The 14036-nt window shown below is 39.6% G+C and overlaps 1 pseudogene; it reads left to right on the plus strand.

The window, feature by feature from the left end:
• The first annotated feature begins 12995 nt into the window (after nt 1–12995).
• LOC142840428 (jupiter microtubule associated homolog 2 pseudogene) lies at nt 12996–13562 on the plus strand (annotated as a pseudogene).
• The last annotated feature ends 474 nt before the right edge of the window (nt 13563–14036 follow it).

Genomic DNA, 14036 nt, shown 5'->3' on the forward strand with positions numbered 1-14036 from the left:
AATATGTACTAACCTTGCTTTTTAGGTTCTGCATTTCTACTTCTGGTTAACTGTTCTTTTTAACTGAAATATGAACCCAGAACATGGTTTTTGTGCTTTAAAGTTCCTTCTGAGAAAGTCTCAGTGCCACACTGGGATTTCAAACATGCAGTGTAGTTGCCAGCTGGCTAATAAAGACTTTATTGGTTTAAACCTATGTCTGAGCAGTCTTCTCTGGTGAATAACCCACAACATTGCCTACCCATATCACATTAGGACTGGTAAATTTAGGAACTAAATCTCTAGGTCAGGTTTTGGGGAAACAGATATTCAAACTATAGCAGACATTAGTCTTTACACAGTTTTCTCACTGAAATTATTTTGAAAACAGAACTTGCAAAGTTATCTTTATTTTTTTAATTTGTTTATTAACATTTCCACCTCCTCCCCCCTCCCATTTCCCTCCCACTTCCCTCACTCCCCCTCCCCCTCCCTGTCCTAAAAATTCACAATTTTATTTCTCTTTCTTTTCTGCATATAGGATTGTTTTAAGGATTTTCTATGATATGAGTTAGTGCCACGAATTGCCTTTGTTTGTTTGTTTTTGAGACAGTGTTGCTCTGAGTAGCTTTGGAGCTTGTTCTGGAAATAGCTCTGTAGAACATGGTGGTTTCAAACTCATAGAGATCTGCTAGTCTCTGCCTCCTGAGTGCTGGGATTAAAGGCATTTGCCACCACAGCCCAGCTAGAAGGCCTTTCTCTTTTAATTCTAAATGTTAAATTTGCTGGAAATAGTAACGTATGCCGGGAGTTATTTTCTTTCTGTATCTGAAATATATCATTCCAAGAGTTCTAAGAATTTATAGTTTCTGCCTAGAAATCAAAAGTTATCATAATGGTTTCAATTCATAATTGAATTGTCACATCTTTCTGACAACTATCATCATTGTATTTTTTTTTTGTACTCTTGGCAGTTTAACTGTAATGTAACATAAAGTTCCATTATGTTTATGTCTCTTTGGCATTCTAAATAGTTCTACTACTTTGATGTTTCCCAAGATTTGAGAAAATTTCTGCTATTATTTCACTAACTACGCCTGTTAAGCTTTTAGCATAAAGGCTGTGTACCTTATCTAAATGTATTTTTTAAATTTTTTGATGTTTGACAGTTTCATACATTTATAATAATGAATGTTAGTTGCTTTCAATACCATTTCATTTTCTTATCCTCTTCCCTTCCTGTCTGCTTCTTCTTAAAGGTAGTTCTTCTCACCACACACACAACCTTTCACGTCTTCCCTTTATGTGTGGCCCTCTGATTTTAGTTAGTTTTTTGCCCAAGTTTGGTTGGGAGACTATTAACTGAAATGAGGTTAATATCCCCATGGTGTCTCAAAGATCTTTTTTTTCTTCTTCTTTTAAGATTTATTTTTATTTTACGTGTATCAGTGTTTTGTCTACTCGGAAGTCTATGCAGGCATATGTATGACTTCTGGCCCTCAGAGGCCAGAAGAGGGTGTTAGATCTTCTGAACTTGAGTTACAGATGGTTTGTAGCTGCTATGTGGGTTCTGAGTGCAGAACCTGGGTCCTTTGGAAGAGCAGCAAGTGCTCTTAAAACACTGAGCCATGTCTCCAGCTCTGAACAAAACAAGAAACAAGGCATTTTCAGGTAATGCACGGAGAGGCAGGACTGTCACCCCCCCTCCTCTTCCATCTTATATGTAGTTTCTTTTCATTAATTCAAAACTCAATCTATGATGGCCTTTCTTTTCTTTTCATTTAGAATTGTGGTGAGATTTTTAGATTTTTAAAACTTGGAGCATGCAGGTTTTAATTTTCAAGATTTCTATAGCTTCCAGTATCATAATCACTATTTCGTGAATTTTTCTTTCACACTTTTATCCTTCCATTAATATGAATAATTACCTGTCATATTTATATTCACTCTACATTCACTAGCCAGCCATATTTGATAGTATGTGTTGGGGATTTTTTTGCCTGGAAATTTATCTATTTGGGTATCTTTTGATTCATTTACTGAAGACATATGTACTTTAGGAGAATTCATGTTGTTACATTCATTCTTTGTGTGCTTTGTTTTGATGTTAAAGCTTTTGTATGCTTGGAGATGAATGCTTCTCCTCCATTTTTATATAGAAGTGGCTTTATATTGAACAGCCCTCTCTTGTGTACTTGAACTCCAGTACTACCCAGAAAAAGCAAACCACAGTAATCACAACAATGCCAAAACAAACTACATAAAGAAATAAAATGAAAAATAATGGAAAACAATACCGGTATCACCAAGCATCAGAACAAAGAAGGTGACAGAAATTATGTAGAATAAATGACAAAATATTAAGTGACAAATTAATAAAATAAAAATGGATGTAGTCCATGGACAAACAATAAACAGAAATGGGGAATATATAAGAAATATAAAATTACAATAGATTAAATCTAAGCCAATTAAAGAACAGAGATCAGTATGTTTCAACACTATTTTCTGGACATGACAAGGCCATTGCACACATCAACAGAGAAACAATTATGAAGACCTGCATTAAACTGGGCTTTTCAACATTCTGTCATGAGGGTGAAGAGGCTTATGGAGTACCACCCCCTATCTGAGGAACTTTTGACCATTAATGGTTGCTATGGGAAGAGGTGTAATTTTCTTCAGTGGTGTAACTACTGTGCCATGCAAATACACCAATAAATAACATCATACCTATATTCATGAAAGGAACACCAGGAAAACTGAGAGGCCAATAAAAAAGTTGACATAAAAGTAATAGGAGAACTCACTGGGAAATTGTAACATAACAGCATGTATGGAAGGAGGTTAAAATGGGATAATGAAAGGTGAATATTATCACAACACATTGCATATTGTGTGAAAGTGTCAAAAATAAATGTAAATTTAAAAAAAATTTTAAAAGCTTAAAGAACTACTGCATGGCCATCATCAAGAAGTTCAGAAGGATATTGAGATTGTGAATTAGAAATAAACTTAGGCAATTTAAGTTGACAGTCCCCCAAAAAAATTCTGAACACAAATGGCATTCAATATTGGAGCACGTATTTCACATAAAAACTGAAAAATCTTTCGAAATGTTCCAGACACACAAATGCAGAGCCAAATGCAGCTTCATAGTTTCACAGTCTGTCATGCAGGCCAAAGGACAGGGCTGTGTCTCCTGGCCATTGCCTTTGGGCTTGAACTGTCAGCTCACCATGAGCTAAGCTGCATGACCATTTAAGGTTTTGCTTAAACAGACAGGCAAAAATTCTCTAACTAGGTTACAGTGTGTTTAACAATATGCATAGGCTTAAGAATGAAAAATAGACAGTCATAAAAAATAAACAGTCTCAAAATAATAAATTCTTTAAAAAGAAAAGTAAAGTAATAAAAATAGAAAGTCACATAAGAATGGGAAATATTATAACACAGGGAATCTGGATCCTATATGGTGCTTTGTAAATTTTAAATCTTTTGAATGCTATCAAACAGACAACAGCTGCCTGCAAGACATTGAATCATGGATGAGAATTCTGAAATAAACCAACATATATACTTTAATAATGCCTTAAATTTAAAATCAAAGTAAAAAATGTATGATGTTGGGGAAGAGGTTATGCTTTTGCTTCAACAGGAAACAAATGACTATGGATTTTTTTCCAGGTTAATAGAGATCAGATTTGACCAGTGAAGACCTCCTGAGTATCTTGGCTATAGACATGGGGGAGGAAGCCAAGAAAAACTAAAAGACAAGTGACATGTAAGCTGATCATTCTGCATGGGAACAGCTCAGAGATAAGATGAGATATGGTAAATCTTGTTGGTTACAGAGTACTCACAACTTACTGCCATCCTTTCATATGGATGGATAGAGATTTATATTAAAATTTGGTTATGCAGTGTAAATGGATTTATACTGGTGATAGATACCTCTGACTTGCTTAAACATAGAAAAAATCTTCTTTAACTGACATGAACACCAGACATAATGAGATATGTATGTTACCTTTAAAAGTTTTGTGTTTTCAGAGCAAGGCAACCAGACACCAATATAAACAAGTGGCCCAAGTGACTTTACCATTTTCTTAATTTTCTCAGGGCCTTCTAATGATGTCATCATTGCAGACAACAAAAATGAGGCTAAGAAACATGATACCCGCATTCCCAAGAGGCAGGGTGGATGATTTTTGGTCATTTGATGGGTTATGGATGTTTGTCATTGTTTACAGGGATTGGTTGCAAGTTGTTACTGGTAATGGTTAAGAAAAAAAATCTTCACCATAGAACCTTCATCTGGCGATGGATGGAGATAGAGACAGAGACCCACATTGGAGCACTGGACTGAGCTCCCAAGGTCCAGATGAAGAGCAGAAGGAGGGAGAACATGAGCAAGGAAGTCAGGACCGCGAGGGGTGCATCCACCCATGGAGACAATGTGACTGATCTAATGGGAGCCTACCAAGGCCAGCTGAACTGGGACTGAATGAGAATGTGATCAGACTGGACTCTCTGAACATGACTAACAATGGGGGCTGACTGAGAAGCCAATGCACTGCCACGCCCACTCCTTTTAACTTCTGACCTCCACCGCCATCGCTCTCTTTCTGCTTCCTCTCCCGGTGTACACACGGGGCTTTGCCTCTCTCCTCCTCTCTCTCCCTCCTTCTCCCCCCCCCCTCTCTCTCTCTCTCTCTCTCTCTCTCTCTCTCTCTCTCTCTCTCTCTCTCCCTTTCTTTCTTTCTTTCTCTCCTTTTTAATAAATTCTTATATGGCTATTTCCTATCTTTATATATCTGTTACCGCCACCACCGCCAGCGCTGGTGGGAAGCTATAGCCACTTTTCTCATGGCGACTCCGCCAGCCCACCCCGGGAACCGGCAACTGTCTCTTTGGGGCTAGCAGCTGCTTTTATGGCTCCATGGGTCTGCTCACATGCGCCCGCTGCATTGGGGGTTCCGCCGCGTGGTTTCCCGCTGCAGCTGGGAACCCCCCATATATATATTTTTTAAGAATAACAAATGGTGCCTCATGACTCGGATGATTCGTGCACCCCAGACTTCTACCTGGGGCCGGAGTTCTGGCTTTAGGTACTGGCCGGGACTCTGAGCTACCTCCTGGGGCAGAATCAGGACCTGAGTACCTTCTCTACAATGACCACGTGTTCCATCTGCCTGGATGCAGCTCCTCCAAACAACAAATTAACTAATCGTGAGTGTCCCCATCTCAGCCAGCTTAACCATCTCTTTTAACCCAAGGGATTGACCGTTGAGCTCCAGGCAACCCTTCAAGGCTTTTAGGGATGGGGGGACCTCCAACCGCGGGCTTTCAGGGCCTCGGTTGTTCCCTTTGCTGGCATTCAATCCGGCTTGTCTCCTGTGCTAAGCCCATGCCTGGAATGGCATGTCCTTAAGCCAGCTCCCTCAGCCCACCCGCACCTGGAGGCCCGGGGCCTCCAGTCCTCCCTCTTTCTCTTTTTTCATTCTTTTTCTTCCTTCTTTTCGTCGTAACTGCTGCTACGGTGCAGCATGCTGCTACGATGCGGCCTGACCTAGGCTGGATCCCTCCTGCCCGCGAGTCGATTCAGCTAGGCTATAGCCCCCCCCCCCCCATGGAATCGGATGCCTTTTCATAGGGCCCGGGGGTTCATGCCATCTGCATCTCACCTTAACGGGGAGCTGTTCTCGTTGTAGGCTTGAGGTGCCACGGTTTTTGTGGGTGTTTGTACTACCTTGACCATGGGAGCCAAGCCATCCAGACCTATCACTCCGGCCTCATGCTTTAATGCCTTACACTTATCCGTCTCTGTCCAAATAAATGGCCCTATTAAAACTATACACAGCCGTTTTTCAGTTCTAGCCTTTTGCCCCTTCCCTCTGCGGCTTTTGTTGTGGCATGGCGGGCTCTCCAAGAGAGCAGACTACGTGGTGGTTGCCATCTTGGCTGAGGGCCAGATGGGTCAGGTGACTTTTTCTGCCATCTTGGCTGAGGGCCAGGTCACATGACCATACTCTCCTGGTTTTACTCCAAGTTTTACCCTGCCTTCTCACCCGGTATTCACTAAAATCCTCCTGTTAACTCTGTTACATGTGTTTTGAGCAATGGCATGTCTCTGATAGGGCCCATCAGAGTTGTCCACATTGCCCAATTCCTGTTCACACTTTCTATACATAATACTACATATATTTTAAACTGCTATGTACCTTTAAGTCTTTTAAGCTGTTCTCTATCATTGTCAGTTCTGCCACTAACCTTATACTATGAGCAGTTCTTTCCCTCTCTCTGCCTTTTTACAAATGTAAATCTTACCTGTTGAGAGCCAGTGTGGTCAAGCTCAGACTCAACTCGCCAAACAAATTCTATACTATAGTTATACTTGATAAACAGCCCTCAACTGCTCAGAGATCTGGGGAATGTGATATTTAACTATTTAATTATTAAAAACTTTCCACAACAACAAAAAAGAGACAGGTTGGCTCATAGCAGCAGCTCTCTGCTCCCCCCAAAGAAGACAGAAGACAGACACGCGCAAAACAACGTCCTTCTGCATTTCGCTTCGACTGCAGAGTGCTGACCATTGGGCAAACCTGCCTTTCGTCTAAAGTAAAGACCTCTCTAGACGTGGACGGAATCGCTGGAATCGACAGCCTAGCTGCTCAGGTCAAGGTAGGCCTGTCTTCCTACAGATTTCTTAGCCCACAGGGTCTTCTGCGTCCTGGCAGGCCCTGCACTAAACAGCAAAGGTCAAGTGCAACCTTCCGCGACCATGGAGGACCCAAAAAAGAGTAGCTCTGGGTGCCAACCAAGTAAGTTCTCTGTCATTTTTTAAATCAGTAACTCAAGTAAAATCTTATCCTTCTCAAAGATCTCTGACAGTTTGACAGCTGAGAGGTTTTGCAAGGTGACCTCACCAAACAAATTTCAAACCAAATTTTTCTCTTATGCTACAGTCATTATATGTCTAAAACTTCTGTTTTCACAAACCCAAGGAGCTCTCGTGAATTCCAGGGAGCCGAATTAAAGAATCCATCTTAAACAAGTCAGATATCCCCTCAATCCCCTGGCCCTAAATTTTTTTCCCTTAATTTAACTTTGTTCTCTGTTTTACCAATACCTTAAACAGGATAAGAGATACCAGACATTTCCATGCCACAGACATCTGTCAGAAACAAAGAGACCAGCTATGCCAGGATGTGACCAGCACCCAGCCTTCTCTCGCGCCCCCCCCCCCAAAGATGACGCCCACAATCAGCCAGAAGCAGTCTCGAGAATTCGCCGCCCCAATTCCTTCAAACTGGAGTGTCTAATTTGCTTTTTATTAAAAGCAAGATGTAGGAATGTTATTCTTTTGGTCCCTGCGCTAGCCACGCCCACTCCTTTTAACTTCTGATCTCCGCCCAACCATCGCTCTCTTTCTGCTTCCTCTCCCAGTGTACACACGGGGCTTTGCCTCTCCCCTCCTCTCTCTCCCTCCTTCTTTCTCTCTCTCCTCTCTCTCTCTCTCTCTCTCTCTCTCTCTCTCTCTCTCTCTCTCTCTCCCTTTCTTTCTTTCTTTCTTTCTTTCTTTCTTTCTTTCTTTCTTTCTTTCTCTCCTTTTTAATAAATACTTATGGCTATTTCCTGTGTTTATATGTCTGTTACCTGCCACCACTGCCAGCCCGGCTCGTGCCCTCCCGCTGGTGGGAAGCTATAGCCGCTTTTCTCATGGCGACTCCGCCAGCCCGCCCCGGGGACCAGCAACTGTCTCTTTGGGGCTAGCAGCTGCTTTTATGGCTCCATGGGTCTGCTCACATGCGCCCACTGCATTGGGGGTTCTGCCGCGTGGCTTCCCGCTGCCGCTGGGAACCCCCCATATATATTTTTTTTAAGAATAACACTGGGTTTTGATTCATTGCATGTACTGGCTTTTTGGGAACCTAGTCTGTTTGGATGTTCACCTTCCTAGACCTGGATAGAAGGGGGGAGGCCTTGGACTTCCCACAGGGCAGGGCACCCTGACTTCTCTTAGGACTGGAGAGGGAGGGGGAGTGGGAGGGAAATGGGAGGAGGGGAAGAGGTGGAAATTTTAATAAATAAATAAATTTAAAAAATCTTAACAAAGGAGATTATAATCAAAGATCTCCTTCTGAAAGAAAAATGGGGGAGTATAGAAATGATGAGATAAAGGGTAGATTATTGAATCTACTTTTAAACTAAAAAAGCAACTGCCAGTAGTAAATATTTTATAATCGTATAGATTTTTGTATATTGTTACAAATTTAAGGTTACTTTTGTTAATCTGTATATGTTTCTACTCTTATTTAAGGTATTGTACCTATACAAACCATATTAAAAGGTTATATAAAATTTTAAAAACTATACTATTAAAGAAACACAAGTTAGTAGTCATCTATAAAAATCAAACTTATGGTCATGTTAGGGATGTTTTCAAAGTCAATTAGATATATTTTAAATAGACAATGATCTTCAAGTACTTGAAAGGTCTACAGAATATGGCATTTAAACTGTTTTAGTAACATAAGGCTTTTCATAACCATGAGGCATGTATGCTCCTGGCAGCACCAATTTACTTGGTAAAAGGATGTTGGGCATCAAAGAACCTCCATATGGATTTACTTTCTCTGAGGCAAAACTACCCATTAGGGCAAGATATTGCCCTTGCCTCGACTGCTGGCAGTGTGTGTATGCACCTAGAAATACAATCTTCCCAAACCCAAATACCTAGACACCAGTATAAAAAAAAATCAACAACAGGGCAATATGGCTCCACTAGATCCCGACTATCCTACCACAGCAAGTCCAGACTACACCAACATAGCCAAAGCACTATAAAAAGAACTTAAAACTAACTATATGAAGATGAAAGGAGTCCTTAAAGTAATCCAGGGAAACACAAACAAAGAATGTAAGGAAATAAATTACACTGTTCAAGACCTGAAAATATAATAAAAAAAAACTGAGGGAATTCTGGAAATGAGAAATGTATAATTTCAAACAGTCAAGCATCATGAACATAACGCAAGAGATGAAAGAGAGAAGATAAGATAGAGGAAATGGAAACATCAGTCAAAGAAAATGTTAAATCCAAGGAAACTCCTGACACAAAACATCCAGGAAATCTGGAATACTATGAAAAGACCAAACCTAGGAATAATAGGAATAGAGAAAGGAGAAGAAACACAGTTCAAAGGCCTAAAATATATTTTTAATAAGACCATAGAAGATTGGATAAGAAAAGAAAGTACACTAGGCTTACAATAACCAAAACACTAAATGAGAGGAACAAAGAAAGACTATTAAAAGCTTCAAGGGAAAAAGACAAAATAACATAAAAAAGTAGACCTAAAAGAAGACACATGACTTCTCTCAATGGAGACTCTAAAAAAAACAGAAGTTCATAGACAGATATAATAGTATACATAAATGATCCTAAAAATTCTGCTAGGGAACTCATATAGCTGATAAACACTTTCAACAAAGTGGCAGGATTCAAGGTTATCTAAAATAATCAGTATCCCTTCTATATACAAATGACAAACAGGCTGAGAAAGATATCAGAGAAACAACACCCTTCATAATTATTCATAAATAATATAACATATCTTGGAAGTAACTCTAACCAAGCAAGTAAAAGACTTGCATGATAAAACTTCCAAGCATTTGTAAAAAGAAAATAAATAAGGTATCAGAAGATGAAAAGATAACCCATGCTCATGGATCTGCAGGATTAATTGTGAAAATGGCCATCCTATCAAAAGCAATGTACAGACTCAATGCAATTCTCTTCAAAATTCCAAGACAATTTTTCACAGACCTTGAAAGGACAATTCTCAATTTCATATGGGAAAACAAAGAAACCAGGGTAGCTGAAATAAACCTGAACAACAAAAGAAGTGCTGGAGGTATCACTATTTTCATTTCAAGTTTTACTACAGAGTTATAGTAATAAAAACCATATGCTATTGTCATAACAACTGACACATTAATCAGTGGAATTGAATTGAAGGCCAGGACATAAATCCAAAAAACTCATTGAAACCTGAATTTGTATAAAGAAGCCAGAAACATACACTGGAAAAAAGACAGCACCTTTAACAAATGGTTCTGGTCAAGCAAGATGTCTGCATGTAGGAGCATGAAAATAGATCCTTACTTACCACTGTATACAAAAGTCAACTCCAAATGGATCAAAGACCTCAACATAAAGCACATATGCTGAATATGATAGAAAAGAAAGTTGAGAATAGCCTTGAATGCATTGGCTCAGAAAACAGTTTCCTGAATAGAACACCAGTAGCACAGACATTGATACTGACTATTAATAAATGGGACCTCCTGAAACTAAAAAAGCTTCTTTCTGTAAGTCAAAGGACACTATCATTTCTACGAAGTGGCACCTACCAAATGGAAAAGGGATTTTTTCCAACACCACATCCAATAGAGGGCTAATATCCAAAATATATAAAGAACTCAGGAAATACGGCATAAAATATAATAAAATTGTAATAAATAATCTAATTTACTAAAAACACTAGGGTACAGATTTAAACAGAATTTTCTATAGAAGAAACTCAAATGGCTGAGAAATACTTTAAAGAAATGTTCAACATCTTTAGGCATCAATGAAATGCAAATCAAAACTACTTTTAGTTTCTTACATTAAGATAATAACACAAATGACAATTTGTGCTGGCCAGGATGTGGAATAAGATGAGCACTCATTCCTTGCTGGTGGGAGTGCAAACTTGTACAGCCACTATGCAAATCAATACAGCATATTGTTTTCCTCATAATACTGATGATCTTTCAACCTCAAGATGCAGTCATACCACTTTTTGACATATACCTAAAGGGCACATCATCCTACCACAAAGACACTTACTTGCTCAATCATGTTCATTGCTGCTCTGTTCATAATAGCCAGAAATTGGAAACAGCTTAGATGTCCCACAACAAAAGAATGGATTTAAAAAATAAATAAAAACCTTTGACAGATTTACACAATGTAGTATTATTCAGCTGTTATAAAATGTGACATCTTGAAATTTGCAGACAAATGGATTGAACTAGAAAAAAAAAACATTCTTAGTGAGGTAAACCAGACCCAGAAAGATAGATATGGTACATATTCGCTTATATATGGATATCAACCTAAAGTAAATGATAACTAACCTACAATCAGAAGACACAGAGAGTCTAAGTATAGTGGAAGGACCTGGGAGGGCACATAGATCTTCCTGGGAAGGGGGAAATATAATTGATTTTGTGGGTGGACTGGGCACAGGTTGGGATGTGAATGACAGGATCAGGTGTGACGGGGAATGGTAGATAGGGTTTAGAGTGGGAATGCAGAGAAAGAAAAATTACAAACTTCTAAGATTATACACGTCAAGAAGTATTTACTTAAAGATGTATATCTAATCATTTATGCCTTTACTAACTTTGTTAGGCTTTAGCCCTTTGGAGAAAGAGATTCGTATAAAACACTCTGTAAAAGTACACTATAAACAATCGGGAAATGAGATTCTCATTCTGTCTATGGATTTTTATCTATGGTTTAATGTTTATTTTGATACTAAAATAATTTCAAGTCAAAATTATAATTCTTAAGGCTTAAAATCTTAACAGGAATAAAAGTTAATGTCTTGACTGTATGAGAGTTAATGCTTTATTGAAAATGTTAAAAATAATTAAGACATAAACTTTAATGATTAGTCACCTTACAAATGATCAAATCCTTTAATGCACTCAGAACTATGTTTATAGCTATGCTAAGTACAAATGTAATTCATTGAGAGGGACAAGCTCAGAAGGAGATACCAATTTATATCTTTCACTATATAGTCTTCAATGTATGTTATCAAATTTAAGCCTAAAGCAATTAAGTCAAAACAAGTTTAAAACAAACTTAAAGCTAATTTAATCTGAAGTAATATCCAGAATCAGGTGTATTTAGAAAATATTATAAAAATTAAATATTTAAATATTGTGGGTTAATTTATATTACACCAGCATGTCAGAACATCTCCAGGCTCAAATAGTAACATTATCTTGGATCAGGCATGATCCCAACAGAGTAAGTTGCATGGAGCTTTCATTACAGCAAAAGGATGCTTGGGGAAATAAGAGCCACTGGATGTTTTCTGCTCCCATCTCTAACTTTGTAAGTCTGAGAAGTTCCGGTTATTGCCAGACCATGAAAACAACTTCTTTATTTATAGGGAAGAGAAATTACATCTCATGCCTCACACGACAGGAGGATGTATTCTCTTGCCCAGTGTTAGTTAGCTAGAGCCTTCACCACATCCTTAATTTCTAGATAATAGAGAGGCAAATAGTAATTACTCTGCCCTCAACATATTCCAAACTGACATATGAGGATGTTATGAACAGGGAACCCTTGTATCTAAGCCTCCCACTAAACTGGTATGGGATCTGCGTGTTAATTCAATTTGGCATGCTCTTTACCCTGGTTTTCAATTATTCCTCTTAGCAAAAACAAATTCCAGGGCCTATACCCTATCCCCCCATGTTCCCTGATTAAATGAGGCTACTAAATATTACTTTTTTGTAATTTATTTTATTTTTTCTCATAAATAAAACATTTAATTGGGGTAGCTTACTTAGAGTTTCAAAGGTTCAGTCCATCATCATCATGACAGGAGCATGGCAGAATGCAGGCAGATGTAGTACTGGAGCTGAGAGTGATATTGATAGAGGAAACAGGAAGTCAACTGAGACACTGGGCAGTAACCCGAGCATAGGAAACCTCAAAGCCTGCCACCATAGTGACATACTTGCTCCAACATGGCCATACCCACTCCAACAAAGCCAGGCCTCCGTAATAGTGCCTCTCCCTATGAGATTATGGGGGCCAACTACTTTCATACTACCAGTAAATAAATAAAAGATTCCAAGAATTACAACTTGCGGCTGGAGATATGATTCCTTTGTTAAGAACAATTGTTCTGGAGAGACACGGGGCGGCGGCCAACATGTTCCAGGGCACGGACGGCCAGCCTGGCTACTCGGGCTCCAGATCCATGAAGCCCTCAGGAGGAAAATCGAGCAATCTTTTTGGAAGTCCAGAAGAAAGTGTTTCTTCAAGCAAACCTAATAGGATGGCATCTAATATTTTTGGACCAACTGAAGAACCTAAAAACATACCGAAGCGGATAAATCCTTCAGGGGGCAAAGGAAGTGGTGTCTTTGATGCATCGACTCCTGTGCAGACTCGACAACGACTGAACCCACCTGGCGGGAAAACTAGTGACATATTTGGGTCCCCAGTCACTGCCACTGCACCTCTGGCACACCCAAACAAGCCCAAGGATCATGTTTTTCTATGTGAAGGTGAAGACTCTAAATCGGACCTGAAAGATACAACAAACTCACCCCCAGGAGAGCAGAGTGAGAAGGGAAGCTCAAGAGAAGCAGACTATGCCAAAATAACAGAGACTACACCTACAGTTGACAGTCATGAGCCCAGACTGGGACCGCGGTCTCAGTCTCACAAGGTCCTGAACCCAGCAGGAGGGAAATCCAGCATCTCCTTCAATTGAAAGGCTCCTCCTCTGCCTGTGCTCAGACCAGAAACTCAGAGATAGGTTATTGAAATGTTAGTGCTTCCTTTAACCTAAATGAGTCATGGTGGGAGAGGGTTTGTCATGCGTGTGGGTTTGCCTGCTCATAGGTCTTGATGCCTTTGGAGGGGCTGCAGAAGGACTGTGCCTTCCAGACTGCCAAGATACACATCTGTGGGGATAAAGTGGGGCGCTCTTACGCCTGCTCTGTAGTTGTTCTGTGTGGAACAGTAAGGTTCTGGGATGGGCGAAAGAAATGGCACCCGTTAGCAGAAGCCTCATCAAGGTCTGTCTCCTTGTATCAACAGTCTGCTGTTGGGCATCTAAGAATGGTGGTTTGGCTGGGAAAAAAGGAAAGAAAGGAAAAAAAAAACAAACTACCTATCCCTCACTGTGGGACAGAGGAGAAACACATAGACAAAACTCTTAAAGACAGAGTGAGGTCTACATAGC

Source organism: Microtus pennsylvanicus, chromosome X, assembly GCF_037038515.1.
Source record: "Microtus pennsylvanicus isolate mMicPen1 chromosome X, mMicPen1.hap1, whole genome shotgun sequence".
Taxonomy (NCBI): Eukaryota; Metazoa; Chordata; class Mammalia; order Rodentia; family Cricetidae; genus Microtus; species Microtus pennsylvanicus.